Here is a 14,304-nt window from a genome sequence, read left to right on the forward strand (position 1 = left end):
GACCATTTATTAGTGTGGTGGCAAATGCTCCAGTATTGAGAAGTCTCTCCCTCTGCGAAATTCTCTCCTCCACTGACTTCTGTTAACATCCCTTCCTCCTGGTTTTAGTTCTGCTTTTCTGGTTGCTCTTTCTTGTCCTTTGGGCTCCATTTCATCCCAAGGGACCTATGCTTGTCGTCAGGGCCACTGTGTCTCTCCTTGTCCTCTTCTCACCAAACACACTCTTCCTGAGGGGACCTCATCATAGTATCATCTCTAATAGCAAAAACATGATTTTGAAAATACTCAAGGGTTCAACAGTACAGGATTGGATAAATATGGTTATTTTTTAAGTGGAATACTATGTACCATTTGATGAAAACTGCAGTGTACATTTATTGACATAGAGAGATGTTCATGGTATTGCCTAGTTAATAAACCATGATAGAATATTGCATGTTTAATGCAATCCCATTTGTGTAAAAAATAGATAAATATACAGTGACACTTGAATGAATGCTCACCAAAAATACTAACAGTATTTATCTCTGGGTGGCGGGATTATGTGTGATTTAAGTATTATTTTTGCTTGTCAGCAATTTCTAGGTTTTCTACAAGGAATATATATTTCTAGGGTAATGAAAAAGAAATATATGTTGTATGAAAAAAATTCTCTTAGGATATGAATCTCAGTCAGCCAGTTGACTGTGAAAAACTCTGCAATAAATATTTAACCAATCACTTCAGATGCAGACTCAGCTCTGCTCGGGGAAGGAAGCCATGCTCAGTTACTTACTAGTCCCTCTTAAAGAGAAATTTTTCTTATTTTAATAGAGGCCCATTTCTTTTTTCTGTTTGTTTTTTTTGAAACTTGTGCTATAGAGCAGTAATAAATAGATTTTATTGTTGAACTGTTGTAAAGGCCAACCTCACTGCAAAGTGTGGGAATGTATTCAACTCATGGGAATGCAGAAGACACCAAAGCACATAGCTTGAACGCTTGATCTGCCCCCGGACATATGTAACAGGTACCAGAGCTTAAAAATCTACATGAGTGTTCTTGAAGCTATGCATTCAATGATGTTATTATTCAAAACCTTTTTTGGGAAGCCTTTTTTGGTCAGTGATAGTGGTTATCATTTGGTAAGTACTGACTCTATGTGACTGCTGCGTATGCATCATCTCATTCTAACCACCCTATGACACATGTGATGATCTGATTTTACAGAGAGAAGACAGTCTCAGAGAGGTCAAGCCGCTTGTTCAAGGTCAGCTGGTCAATAGCAAAGTATGTTTCAGACTGTTTTTGCCAAGCTCCAGATCCAGTGCGAAAACTTGTCCATGCTGTCTCCAGATCCACACCAACATATATCCTGTATCTTTGTAGCCAACCACGTTTTTGACGTAAAACCTCAGTGCTCAGTTTAATCATCTGTTTTATTCTCCATATTTTGCTCAGAAAGACTTCAGAGTTGAAGATTAGCCATCAGAGGTAACACTTACAAGAATGTTCCTCAGGTTCTGAAGATCTGAATCTTCAAAGAGTTGTTCCAAAAATGAAACGAACAGCAAATCATCAGAACAGCTGTTTACCATTCCAAGGATGGCTGTGAAGAACATGTATTTGAACAAGTAATTCCAAGTTCTTGTGAAAAACAATTAGCTGTTTTCTTTAAAATTGTATCACTTTGAGAGTCTGAATGGAGTTCTTTAAAAATCCACAGCTTTGGGCCAGCACTGGTGACCTAGTGGTTAAATTCAGCATGCTCTGCTTCGGCTGCCCAGGTTTGGTTCACGCAGACATACACCATTTTCTGTCAGTGGCCATGTTGTGGTGGTGGCTCACATACAAAAAAAAGGAAGATTGGCAATAGATGTTAGCTCAGGGTGAATCTTCCTCAGAAGAAAAAAAGCAGCAACAAAACAAACAAACCCATAGAGACACTGGGCTCTGTCTCTCAGCAGCTGTGTGATCTTGGGCTTGTCACTTAACCTTTTTGAATCTCAACTTCACCATCTTTGAAGTGGGTCTGATACCAATTTCGTCAAGGTGTTTTGAGGATTAATGATTGGGCACGCATTCCCTCTTACCTAGCCTATAAAGTCATTCTTCATAAAGAATGAACTCTGAGTTGCTCATAGTATAATACAGTTTTGATCTTTATAAGCTGATTAACTCACAGAGGTAGTATCTTTGAATGTAAGTTTTATACATGAAATGAGGTGCCAGGTTAACAGCCCAGGAAATCAGAAGGCTTATGTTTCTTCTGCATAACAAACTGTGAAGAAACGAATCAGGCCAGCTTTCCAGCCTCTCCACGAGTGCCGTGTGCCTATAACACACACACTGTACACACAGAATCTTCTTTGAGACACTGGGTTGCTCTCACTGAGGAATGGAACGCTAAGGATTATCCAGAAATTTTCTTGAACCTGTAGCTAAATTCTAAAATAGCCAGGTCTGTTCAGGTTAGCACTCACACAAGAATCCTGTTAAGTGCCGGACACTGAGTATTGGGGATTCAGAAATAAATAAGACCATCTCCCCACCAGGGTCCTCAGTCTTGGGGGACAAGCACAAGCAGATCACTGTACAAGTCTGTGGCAGAGTCAGGATAGAAGTTTTCCCAGAGTGTTCTGGGAGCCCAGAAGAGAGATGTTCAGCTAATTCCCATACAGAAGAGTGGGGCTGACAGATAGCAACACTATCAACAGCAATACAAACCCCAATGAAGCTCCCAAGTGGGCTTCAAGAATATAACACAGACACAGAATGGGGAACAAAAGACTTAATTTCCCCAGAGAATTGGCCCCATTTCCCACCACCCACTTGTGTGTCACAGTGAAGGAGTTGCTTCAGTGACACAGGGCTAGGGCAGCTCTGGGAATCTTCTGAGTAGAGGAAGAGCTTCACTTCCTCTGGCCTGGCACCTGCTATGAGACAGACACTGAAGGGGAGAGTGACCTCAGTGTTGCCTGTCTTCCAGAAGCTGACAATCTAGTGGAGTGCCTGAGTTCCCTGGAGATTCCCTGACAAATTACCACAAGCTGGATGGCTTAAAAGAACAGAAATTTATTCTCTCACAGCTCTGGAGGCTAGAAGTCCAAAATCAAGGTGACAGTAGGGCCATGTTCCCTCTGAGACTTTGGCTAGGATCCTTCTTGCCCCTTCTTAGCTTCTAGTGGTGGCTGCAATCCTCGGTGTTCCTCGGCTAGCAGCTGCATGACTCCAATCTGCTTCCATCATCAATGGCGTTCTCCCCCTGGGTCTTCACACGGTCTTCCTATGAGGACAACAGGCATACTGGATCAAAGGCCCGTCCTACTCCACTGTGACCTCATCTTAACTAACTTTATCTGCAATGACCCTGTTTCCAAAGAACGTCACATTCTGAGGTGCTGGAGGTGAGGACATCAACATATCTTTTTTGGGAACACAATTCAGCCCATAACAAGGAGATAGGCGAATGCCCAAATGTGAGGGCATGTCAGCGCTCCTCCAGAGCCCTCCCTCCCCCGTCCTTCTCTGTGTCCCTTCTCCAGCTTCTGTGTGCCTGCAGGTGCTCTTCCTACATTTGTTGGGCTCCCTGTCTGGGAGTGCATATCCCCCAGTGCAGCCCTCAGCCCCTCGACCCAAGAGGAACAAACTGAGGTATAATTGAGACTCCAAAGCTCCCTGGGGATGAGACTGAGGCTGGGACTTTGCCTGAAATTACACCTTGTGTGGCTTCTTCTCCTTTCCTCTTCCATCCTCCATTCCCTTCCTTAATAAACCAATTGTACCAAATGTACCAATTGTACATCTAGGGGTCTGCCTCTGGGGAACCAAAGCTATGACAACAAATAACTGTAAGATAAGGCAGAATAGAAAAGGCCAGACAAAGTACAGAGGAGCTTTAGAGGAGGGAGGGAAAGAACAGATTTGGATGAAGGAATTGGGAGACTGGCTGGTATATGGAGTTAATAATGCCTAAATTACAGGGCTGGCATGAGGAGCAAATGAACAAAACATATGTAAAAACCTTCTTGGCATGTAGGAGGTACTCAACTAATGTTTTTCTCATTTCTCCTTTTCAAAGGGCAGATGCTTTGGCTGGGCCTGGAGAGGCACAGAGCTTGGTATGTGGAGGAAGAGGGAGCATGGAGAGGATTGTGTGCTTTTCGGAAGAGAAGCAGCCTACTTTGAGGTTAGCATGGCCTCCTCCAGCCCCTCACATTCGCAACAGTCACTGAACAGTTTCCAATGATGCCTCCAAATGCACTACTCTGGTTCAAACCTGGGAAGCCAGGGATGAGAATATAGGCAGCTGGAGGTAAGGATTTTCCTCTCTTTTAGAGGGGGACAGTTCCCTAAGCCTGTACTCTTGGGATCCATCCTGCTGTGTGGTGAAAAGAACATGGATGTAGAGATGGAAAGGCTTGGGATCCTACCTCGCTCAATGATGCTGCTTCCTTCTTGGGCCTGTGTCTTGCATTGGTGAAACGAGATGGTTGGGGCTACTTGCCTTTTCTCATGTTCCAAGATCTTTCGTGAACTCTGTTCCTAGGATTGAGCTTGGCCTCAGCATGCGCAGGAAAAGTATTACACCACATGGTCTTTTTGTCTAATGGAGAGCGTTGTGCCCGCCTTTTGAAAAATTATTCTGTTTTATCAAGTTTGTCTTCCAATTCTTACTCTCTCTGCCTCCTCCCCTCTTTGGCACCTCATTGCCCTTCTCTCTAATCTCCTCCTCCAGTTGGGACTAAGAAGAATCATTTAGAATTGTTGACCAACTATTGATTACTTGTTAGGGTGAAGGAATTTAGGTTAATTTATTGCCTATTATTTAGATATTTGAAAGTAAAACCCTCTGACTCTCTGTCCCTCCTCTTAAAGAAATTTAAAACATCCACAAGCAGGCAGGTATGTCCTTTATTTTAATTCAGCAGATTTGCCATTTTTTTCTAAAATCACACTTGGATCATCCAGCTGTGAGTTGTTGCCCCTTCAGTGGTCTGGAGCCCAGACACCTGCTGGTGGGGGAGCAAGAGCTATAGCTCTAGGACCCGGCATCCATCTTGCTTGGACTTGGGATGGCTGGGCAGCCCTCTCTCTCTGAAGCCTCTCGTTCCTAAGTCCCTACTCTTTGAGCTCAGACTGGGAGAGCCCAGGGGGCAGTCCTCACCCTTTTTCACCATCTCTAAACTCTCTGATTCTGGGAATGCAGACAGAGCCTTTCTGGAAGCGCTCTTTCCCTCCCATGCTACTGAAGCTGGGTAAGAGCGTTCTCGATTTCTGGGGAGGCACCCATACAACCTCCTGGTCCCAAGTTTCTGCTCTCTCAAGCCCTGCGCCACTCAGGACAGCACAGAAAGGAAGCAGAGAGCAGTTGACTCTGCTGCTTAAGGACATCTCAGGTAAGAGGGAGGTCAAGGGAGGCGCAGAAAGAGCCTCAATTCTGAGACCACACTGTGCAGGAGCCGAATCCTGTAGCTCATAAGAGAAAAGCTTCTCAATATCGATGCTGCCTGTAGTTTCAATAAAGTAAGGAGATGACAATTATAAAAACGTACGCTGGGGGCTGGCCTGGTGGCGCAGCGATTAAGTGCGCACGTTCCGCTTCAGCTTCTCATGGTTCGCTGGTTCAGATCCCGGCTGTGGATATGGCACTGCTTGGCACGCCATGCTGTGGTAGGCGTCCCACACATAAAGTAGAGGAAGATGGACATGGATGTTAGCTCAGGGCCAGTCTTCCTCAGCAAAAAGAGGAGGATTGGCAGCAGTTAGCTCAGGGCTAATCTTCCTCAAAAAACAAACAAACAAAAAAAGTACGCTGACTGGAAAAATAATCCTACTCTTTGCCACTTATGTTAGTATCAATCCAGTTACACCAAAATGCCCATACAACATAATGATACTCATGTATATTTTTAAGTGTTTTGGATTAATGTGACTTATACTTAACTCTCTTTCTATATGTACTCAGCTTTCTGTTGCTATTCAGTCTTTTTCCCTAGGTTCATTGAAGTATAATTTATACATCACAACATTCCCCCAAGAAATAGAGCATTTTCATCATCCAAAAATGTTTCCTCCTGCCCCTTTGTGATCAAGCCCCTTCCCCAATTCCCTGGCCCAGGCAACCATGATCTGCTTTCTGTCCCAATAATTTACCTTTTCTAGAATGTCATAGTATTAGGATCATACCATATTTGCTCTTTGTGTCTCACTTATTTTATTTAGTAGGAAGTTTTTGAGACCCATGCATGTTGTCTGATTTAATATTTTCTTCCTTTTTATTGCTAAGTAGCCTATTTCATGGCTACATCACAATGTATTTAATCCATCTATCAGTTGATAGATATTTGGGTTGCTTCCAGATTGGGGACCACTACGAGTAATGCAGATATATGCATTCATGTACAAGTCTTTGTATGGGCACATGTTTTCTTTTCTGTTGGGCACACCCAGGGCTGACTTCATGGGTGTGCAACATGTGCAATGGCACTCAGAAGGGCCCTCCACTTGGTTTAACGTTCTGCTTTGCTGTTGTAGGGGAGGAAGAACTAGTCCTCTACCCTCGAGGTCCTTCTGGCTGGGCTAAGAACTAAATTGACATGAGACAGAATAACAGGAGAAAATAAAAAAAACTTAACAACATGCATACATGGAGAAACCCAGGAAAGTTGAGTAACTCCCCAGAATGGCTGAAGCCACCACCTTTAATATCATCTTCAGCTAAAGACAAAGGAGGATGTTGGGGGTAGTGGTTTGGGACTTCAAAGGGGAGGAAGGTAGTTTACATGGAGATGGAAAAGCAAATGTTTGATAAACCAGTGTTTGCTGGGCTATCTATAGACAGTGGGACCCAAAAGAGATCTTTTGATAAAATGACCCTTGCTAGATGCTTTTCTGTCTATCATACCTAGAATTATCTTTAGTGATAGCTCCTTCCTGGATAGTTATAGTGATAGGCCCTTCTATCTTAAATTCTTTTTAGGCAGTTAGGGGGAAGGTCAAAGTTTCTTTCGAAGAGTCAGAGTCTTTTGTCCTTAAAAATAATTAAGCCAAGCAGACACATTTTGGGGTTGCCAATTCTCATCCCCCACACTGTCTTGAGCAGTTGTATCATTTTGCAACCCCACCAGCAATGTATGAGAATCCCAGTTGCTCTGCATCTTCATCAGTTTCTTTTGCTTTCTACCATAATTATCTCTTCAAACCTTTAAAATTAGAGGAACGATTAGTACGTTGTGAGAGTCTTATCTATGAACAACCTTTGCCCTACCTCTCTCCTTTGGACTTTGGCTTCCATAAGTTAATAAGAAGCTGGATAACTGTTGGGGATAGGAATAACAGAATTCACAGAATCATAAATTTATACAGTCATGGTCCTTTCTTTGTTCTCACGCTGACATTGTCATGCTGTCTAACATCTACAGTTGTACATTGGGAATTTAGGCATAGGAATGTTTTCCAAGCAAACAGACCAGGAGAATTAAACTGATTTTTATCTGTGACCAACAGTAACTCTGAAAAAGCTGTTAGAGTTGTCCTATAAGAATAGCATGTGTTTGCCACAAGGCTAGCTGTCTTCTAACTTAATAAATAAACAGAGTTAAAAAGATAGCCCCTTTTCAAGAACAACTTCTCCTCCAACAATGTAGCCAGCACCAGACTATGTGTACTGTGTTCTTTGTGACAGAATCATGTTCATTAGAATAAAGACTTCCCGAAATCCACATACATCACATGTAATTCTTTATTCTTATCTAAAAGTCAGCTACCCTGTTCTAGAAGAAATTAGTTTGATCTGACAGGCTGTGCTCTTCAAAAAACTACATTTGCTGTGGTCACACTGTGATTTTGTAGGTATTTCCATAAAGTAACTAAAATATAATTTATAATATGAGCCATTTTCTTCATAACAAAAGATGACTACTACATTTTCCTCGATTTCTTAAAATACCATAAAAGAAAAACTTCAGATCCTTATGTGTACTGGTAAATATAACACTCTGGCTTGCACTTTTGGGCATATTTTAAGTGCAGCAAGCTGTTGTAAAGTAATAATGAACAAACTTAAGAAATAGGTAGACCTATATAAAAGAAATGCTAAAATTCACTGAGGCAAAAAAAACAAAAAAGAAGAAGAAGAAATGGAGAGACATCACTTTCAAGGATAGGAAGACTAAAGCTGTCTCTTCCTGCAGTTTACAACAAGTTTAAAAAGATTCCAATTAGAACCCCAAAGGATTTTGGGGGCAATTGACAAACTCATTCAAAATCTATCAACAAGAATGAATAGAAGGAAGAACCAAAATAATTTTGAAAAAAGAATACTCACAAAGGAATATTTATGTCAGTAGATGTCAAAACATTTCATAGAAAGTGCTTGGTCTCACTGAGAAAACTCTATTTTTTGTTTATATGACCACACAGGGTTTGGTAAAGACAATAATAAATGTTTGAGCAGAAATGTGATGAAATGGGTGTATATTTTTTACTTTTGAACATTTCAATAAGGGAAACTGAACTATAGCCTGTTCTGGTTGGGCTGGATTTTTTCCACAGGGTCAAATTTATTCCAATATTATCTTTGTGTGAACATCATGCCTTCCGTTAGGATGGTCTCTACTGGCTGCCTGAAAGTGACACAGAGCTTTTAATATTAATAACGGGGCTCAGTATTTTTCCATTAGTGCATTCCTTATAATGCTAGGATGTTCCACTTGGTTCCAAGAGCAGATGGATACTGAGAGCATTTAAATGATAGAAAAACAAGTGTTATTATTGATATCTAGATTAACAGACAGACTTAGTGAATCACTACAACTGTGTCCATAAGCATCCGTCATAATTTCTGGCATCTCATTTTCATATTAACTGGAATGAATTTCTTCTAAAATATAATAGAATCGAAGATGAGAGGAGAAAAAATTGACTTATTGATGGAAGGGGAAATAATCCCCCCCATAAAGAATTAGGTAACTTTTTAATTTAAAGTTCCAGTATGTGAATAATGTGGATATTTCCCCAGAGTGACCTTGATTGGAATTCCCACCCAGTCTGAGATAGCTGGGAAAAGGCAGAGGTACATTTTTCATAGCTCCATACTGGCGGCTCCCTCATCTCTCCTTGCTTTCCATGGCATAGTGCTGGTTGGGTCTAGGGTTCAGCACACCAATCAAGGCTGCAGATAAGGAGTGACACCTTGCCCTGGGCAAGAATGACTCAGCACTATGACTTCATTTATAGGATATTAAGGTAGCTAGTCACACGTTGGTGGAAACACTTATTTTTAGAACTATCCATAACATCATCATCTTCATGTTCTACTTCCCTCTGGGTCTCCCACCCCCTCAACCCCAACCTCATTTCCAGGCACTGGTCTGCAGAAAATGCGAGGCTGGCTTCTTCCTACACAGCCTGCCAGGTTATCTGTATATTCTCAGGTGTATATAAGAATGCATATTCATTCATTTGACATTTATTCAACACATCTCTTCTGAGTGTGGGTATTGCAATATCTTGGTCAAGAATAATCTCTTCCTTTCCCATAGCATCAATGCTGATCAGTTCCAAATTTATGTCTCCAGCCCTGACATTCCATCATATTTCAAACCTGTACATCCTGCTCCTTATGGACCATTGGTTTATAAGCTAGAAATCTGGGAATCATTCTAAACTCCTCTGTATATCTAATCTCTTGTATCCAAGTCACAAAGACCTGTTATTCTACCTGCTAAATACTTCTCAAATCCATCTCTACTTCTCCATCTTTATTGCCACTAACTTGATCTGGAAACCTTCATAATGTCTTGCTTGTAATGTACTAATAGCCTTCTACCTGGCCTGCTAGTTCTTGTTGTGTATCTTTTCAACCTGATATTAATCTCGCTTCCAGGATGGTCTCCCTAAGATGCAAACAATTACATCACTGCTCTATTTAAAATCCTTCGGTGGCCCCATTATCAGCAGGGCGAAAGGCCCATCTGAGCACGCCATGTGCCACCCTCAGGAGCGGGCACTTGCTTACTCTCCTAGCTGCAGCTTTTACCACTCCCAGTTCACAACGTCCTTTCTGGCCATACTGAATTACCTACGGGTCCCCAAATAGGCCTTGCTCTTTTATACTTTGCACCACTGCACATGTCCCCGTGAAGTGGAATAGCCTTGCTCCTGTGTCTGTCTGGTGAACTCCTATCCACTCTTCCACATTCAGCTCAAACTTCACGGCCTCTCAGGAACCTTCTCTGACCTTCCAAGGCAGATGTGCCCCACTGACACTTTGTTGTTCAGGGATAATGAGACAGAACTAGGAGGGGTACACGTGCAGCCTGGCCAGCAGGCTTTGACTCCTTTTTGCTGTCTTGCCTCCTCCAAAAACTGAGGGTGGAGGAGGTGTTTGGCTAAGTTAGATGGGACCTGGGAGCTTCACTACTGACCTTGGGGTCCCTGGGTCCCCCGTTGTGATCCAACTTGGAGTAACATGGCCTTGGGGGTTATGCATTACACAAAGATATGTATCGCCTCTGCTTTTGCAGGAGGTAGGATACAAGCTTACACAATACACTTACAAATCCATTATTTTGTTAATCATTATTTTGAGCTGATTAGAAAAAAGAATTTTGATTTCATTTTCTGGTATTTTGCATATTCGGAGAGGGAGTAGCGAGCATTTCCTGGTGTTCAGTGTGGGATAAAGGAGCCCCCAGTCAGGGTTTTCTCCTTCTCCACCTCAGCACGTCTATCCTAACACTTACCCTTTGTATTTGTTCACATACCGCTTTACCTGTGTTCCCTGAGAACACGGGCCTCTCACATTGGCTTTTCTCTCCTAGGTACACTGCCTGGTACACAGTGGGTGCAAGATAAAGCTTGTCTTATTATGTAATTACAATAATAAAATAATAGAGTTTCTCTTACTCCATCACACGTAGCCTTGCTATGTTGCTCTTGATATTAAAGTGGCACTGAGGATAGAATCATGACGGTTTCTCTTGGATTTCCAACACCTACACATTGCTTAGGCATCACTTCATCGTAACACATCTCATAAGAGACACAGGAAGGCAATGACAGTCCTTGCGTGTGTTGAGGCATGCGGGATAGTTCTGTTTGGCCATTAGCTGATGCTGTAGTTACAGGTGAAAGCCACCAGATGGCTTAAGGAAATGAATTTATTTCCAATCGAGATTTGAGCTTAGAAATCTGGGACCAAAAAAAGCATGATTGGAGGGAGATCAAAAGGCTTTCTGTAGTGAACCCCAAATAACCAACAAAACCCACTGATGAGTATCACCTGATGTCAGGAGTGGATTTGTGGAGGTTTTGCAATCTTATAGTGAAAAACATTAAACTGTGTACCGTCCTTCCAGTGTCTACATGCTTTAAGAATTACAGAATAATTACTGAAATTCAATTCAATTACACAAATATTTATTGAATGCCTAAGTCCCAATTAAACCTTATGAGAGGCTTATTGAAGCATATGCCACATAAAGCACAGCTTACTAAACATGGAAAAATATCCAGTAGATTAGAAGTAAAGATGGGTGTCCTTCCTCTTTGTGTGCACGAGTGCTCATTGCCGTTTCAAGGAGAAATGCTGGTGGCAAAATAATTGTGACCTAGAAAATTTTTGCATATTACCTGCAGGCAGAATAGGTAAAAGACAAAACAAAATAAAGCAAAAATCTAAGTGACTACAGTATTTATAAATGAAAATGTATTTTATATGCTATTTGTATACGAAAACCAGAGTTGAAATTGTTAGATTAGATTAAAACATTTTAATGAGGTAATTTAAAAATAAACCTATATATAAAGTGATCTGGGAGGATATGTACCAATAGTAGAAGATGTTCAAGTGGCTCTTTTATTTTATATTCTAGATGCTCTGTACTGTGTGAAGTTTTTGGAACAAGCACATGTTTATGTATAATTTTGGAATGTAGAGAATGAAATATAAACCCAGTTAAAGAAAGTTCCATTCACTTATTTGAGAAATACACTATAGGGTAGGTACTGGGAAGGAAGCCTAGCTCAAAGATAGAGTTGTGAATTAGAGATCTTAATTTCTGTTTATACTAACATTGAGATAGTCAAATTTGTTAACCTTTCTAGACTATTAAAAAATTATGTCCATCTGCAATGCCTACTTTTTAATATATATATTTAAAAGGTCCTTCAGAAATATTCAATATCAGATCATTTTTAAACTTCTGAACAAAAGTTGAAGTAGTTACAAAAGAATTCAGCAAAGATTTCTGAGGGTCTAACAATTTAAAAATATTTATTTTGCTAATGAGAATTTAATTAAAGAAAGCCAATAAATACTCCCCCTTCAAACATACCCTAAAATTGGACAATTAACTTTTTTTTTTTTTTTTTGCTGAGGAAGATTTGCCTTGAGCTAACATCTGTACCAATCTTCCTCTATTTTGTGTGTGGGTCATGGCCACAGCATGGCTGCTGATGAGTGGTGTAGGCTGAACCCAGGCAGCCATGGGGCTGGCCCTGACAATTAACTTTTAAAAGCATTAATTTCTTCTGAAGGTGCAGAAAGTTTTCTGAATTGGATAAAGTAGACATTTGTCTTCCTATTCAGAGTATGAATAAACCAAAGGAGATAAAACTCTAGCTTAACTAGGTAACCTGGTATTTGAGATTAACAGAAAAAAGTTGAACTGGTTAAGATAGTTTACTTATTTTTTCTTTTTACCAATCTACAGTTCATCTTTGCACTAATCATTTTTTGTTAAATAAACTGTTTACTTTCTGATTACAAAAGTGATACATGTACACTTAGAAAATTTTTAAAATAGAACAGTGTAAAGGAAGAAATAAAATATAAAAATCACTCCCAGTCCCATTACGGAGAGAAAACTGCTGTCGGCATTTTGGGTAATTTTCTTTCATTCTTTTTCCTGTGAATCTAAATATGACATACATATAACTGCATGTTGAGGGAAATCTCACCTGTTTTGCTAGAGTTGACAAAGAAGACCCAAAGCTTAGGACAGAGAACCACCAAGTACCCCACGGTTGAAAGAGATCTTCACACAGTTGGGCTCAAACTGCTCTCCCAGAGTTTATTGAATGACCCAACCTCTCCAGTGTCTATAAGCAAAAGGTTGATGGAAGGGGCAAAGGAGACGCATCAGAGTCTAAAACGGTCCTCCCCACGGGGAGGACTCCACTATCCCTCCTTCCAAAGCCAAAGGGACTATCGGCACTTTTCCCCTGGGGAAATGCTGCTAACGTCCTGTCCTTGTAGATCTGTTCTGGACTTTTCCTAGCAGGGAAAAGGAGAATGGAGAGATGAGGCAGGGTTGAGAGAAAAGTGGTCCCACTGTTTGGCAAGGAGAGCATGGACAAGCTCCTCTGGGACAAAACGACAGCTTGGAAGGCAACTTAGCTTGATTGAACTTGCCTCTACAATGCCCTGGAGGGTTTCCTAGGGGCCAGGGAGTCCTACCAGCCAGATACCACAGACTAAACCTCTGGGCCAGGAGCTGGAGAGCATTTCTGGCCGTGGAGCTGCCCTGTCAAGGTGCCACGCCATGAAGAGGCTCACTTGAGCACTCGATCAGAGCATCTGCAAGTGATACTGCCACCCGGGGGGCTTCTATGCCTGTGGGTGTGAACCTGAGAAGCTAGTAGAGAAACCTTCAGAGAATCACACTGGCGGTCCCTTTGGGGAAAGGCATGTCCCATTTCTTCCATCATTCTTCTCATTCCCCAAACCTAAAAGAGCTTGATCCCAGAAAAGGGAGAAGGTAGAACGAAAAGTGGATCCTTCCCCTCTTCTTGTCTTTCGGGAGGGAAGCTGGATTCACACTGGGCTGAGTGGGGAAGGGAGTCAGTGAGTATTCAAGTAGATATGAGTGAAGTCTCCTAGTAAGGACTGACCCAACTGAGTTTTAATAACTGGAAATGAGCAGAAAGCTCAGGAACCCTCCAGACAAGGAGGGAAGGAAGATGTCGCCTAGTACATTATGAGGCAGTTTGTTTTCTCCTTTACACTTCAAAATGTTCCAAGGAACTGTATTAGTTTTATAATGAGAAACTAAAGAAAGTTAGTTAACCGTGTTTATATCCTCTAAGTTCAGACTATTCAATAAATGAATTACAAAAGTGTTACTATTTTTTCTGAATTAAAAAAATACACATAAAAGAAGGAATATAAAAGAAGGAATGCAGTAGAAAATGGAAATTGCCTATATTTTTGCCATCCAGAGATTATTAACATCTTGTTGTATATTCATCCAGGCTTTTAAAAATTCTCTCTCTCACACACACATATACATTTAAAAATAATGAAACTCTAAAATAACTGT

General features: G+C 41.2%; 1 long non-coding RNA gene across 2 annotated transcripts in view; it reads right to left on the reverse strand.

Moving 5' to 3' along the window:
- Positions 1-3,032: 3,032 nt before the first annotated feature.
- The window catches only part of LOC103549917 (uncharacterized), a 28,011-nt gene continuing 16,739 nt past the window's right edge, over positions 3,033-14,304 (reverse strand). For both annotated transcript variants that reach the window (XR_011536630.1, XR_011536629.1), the window contains one exon: positions 3,033-3,263. This is a non-coding gene — a long non-coding RNA (uncharacterized lncRNA). The remainder of the gene's footprint in view (positions 3,264-14,304) is intronic.

Source organism: Equus przewalskii, chromosome 2 (assembly GCF_037783145.1).
Source record: "Equus przewalskii isolate Varuska chromosome 2, EquPr2, whole genome shotgun sequence".
In the NCBI taxonomy this organism is placed as follows: domain Eukaryota; kingdom Metazoa; phylum Chordata; class Mammalia; order Perissodactyla; family Equidae; genus Equus; species Equus przewalskii.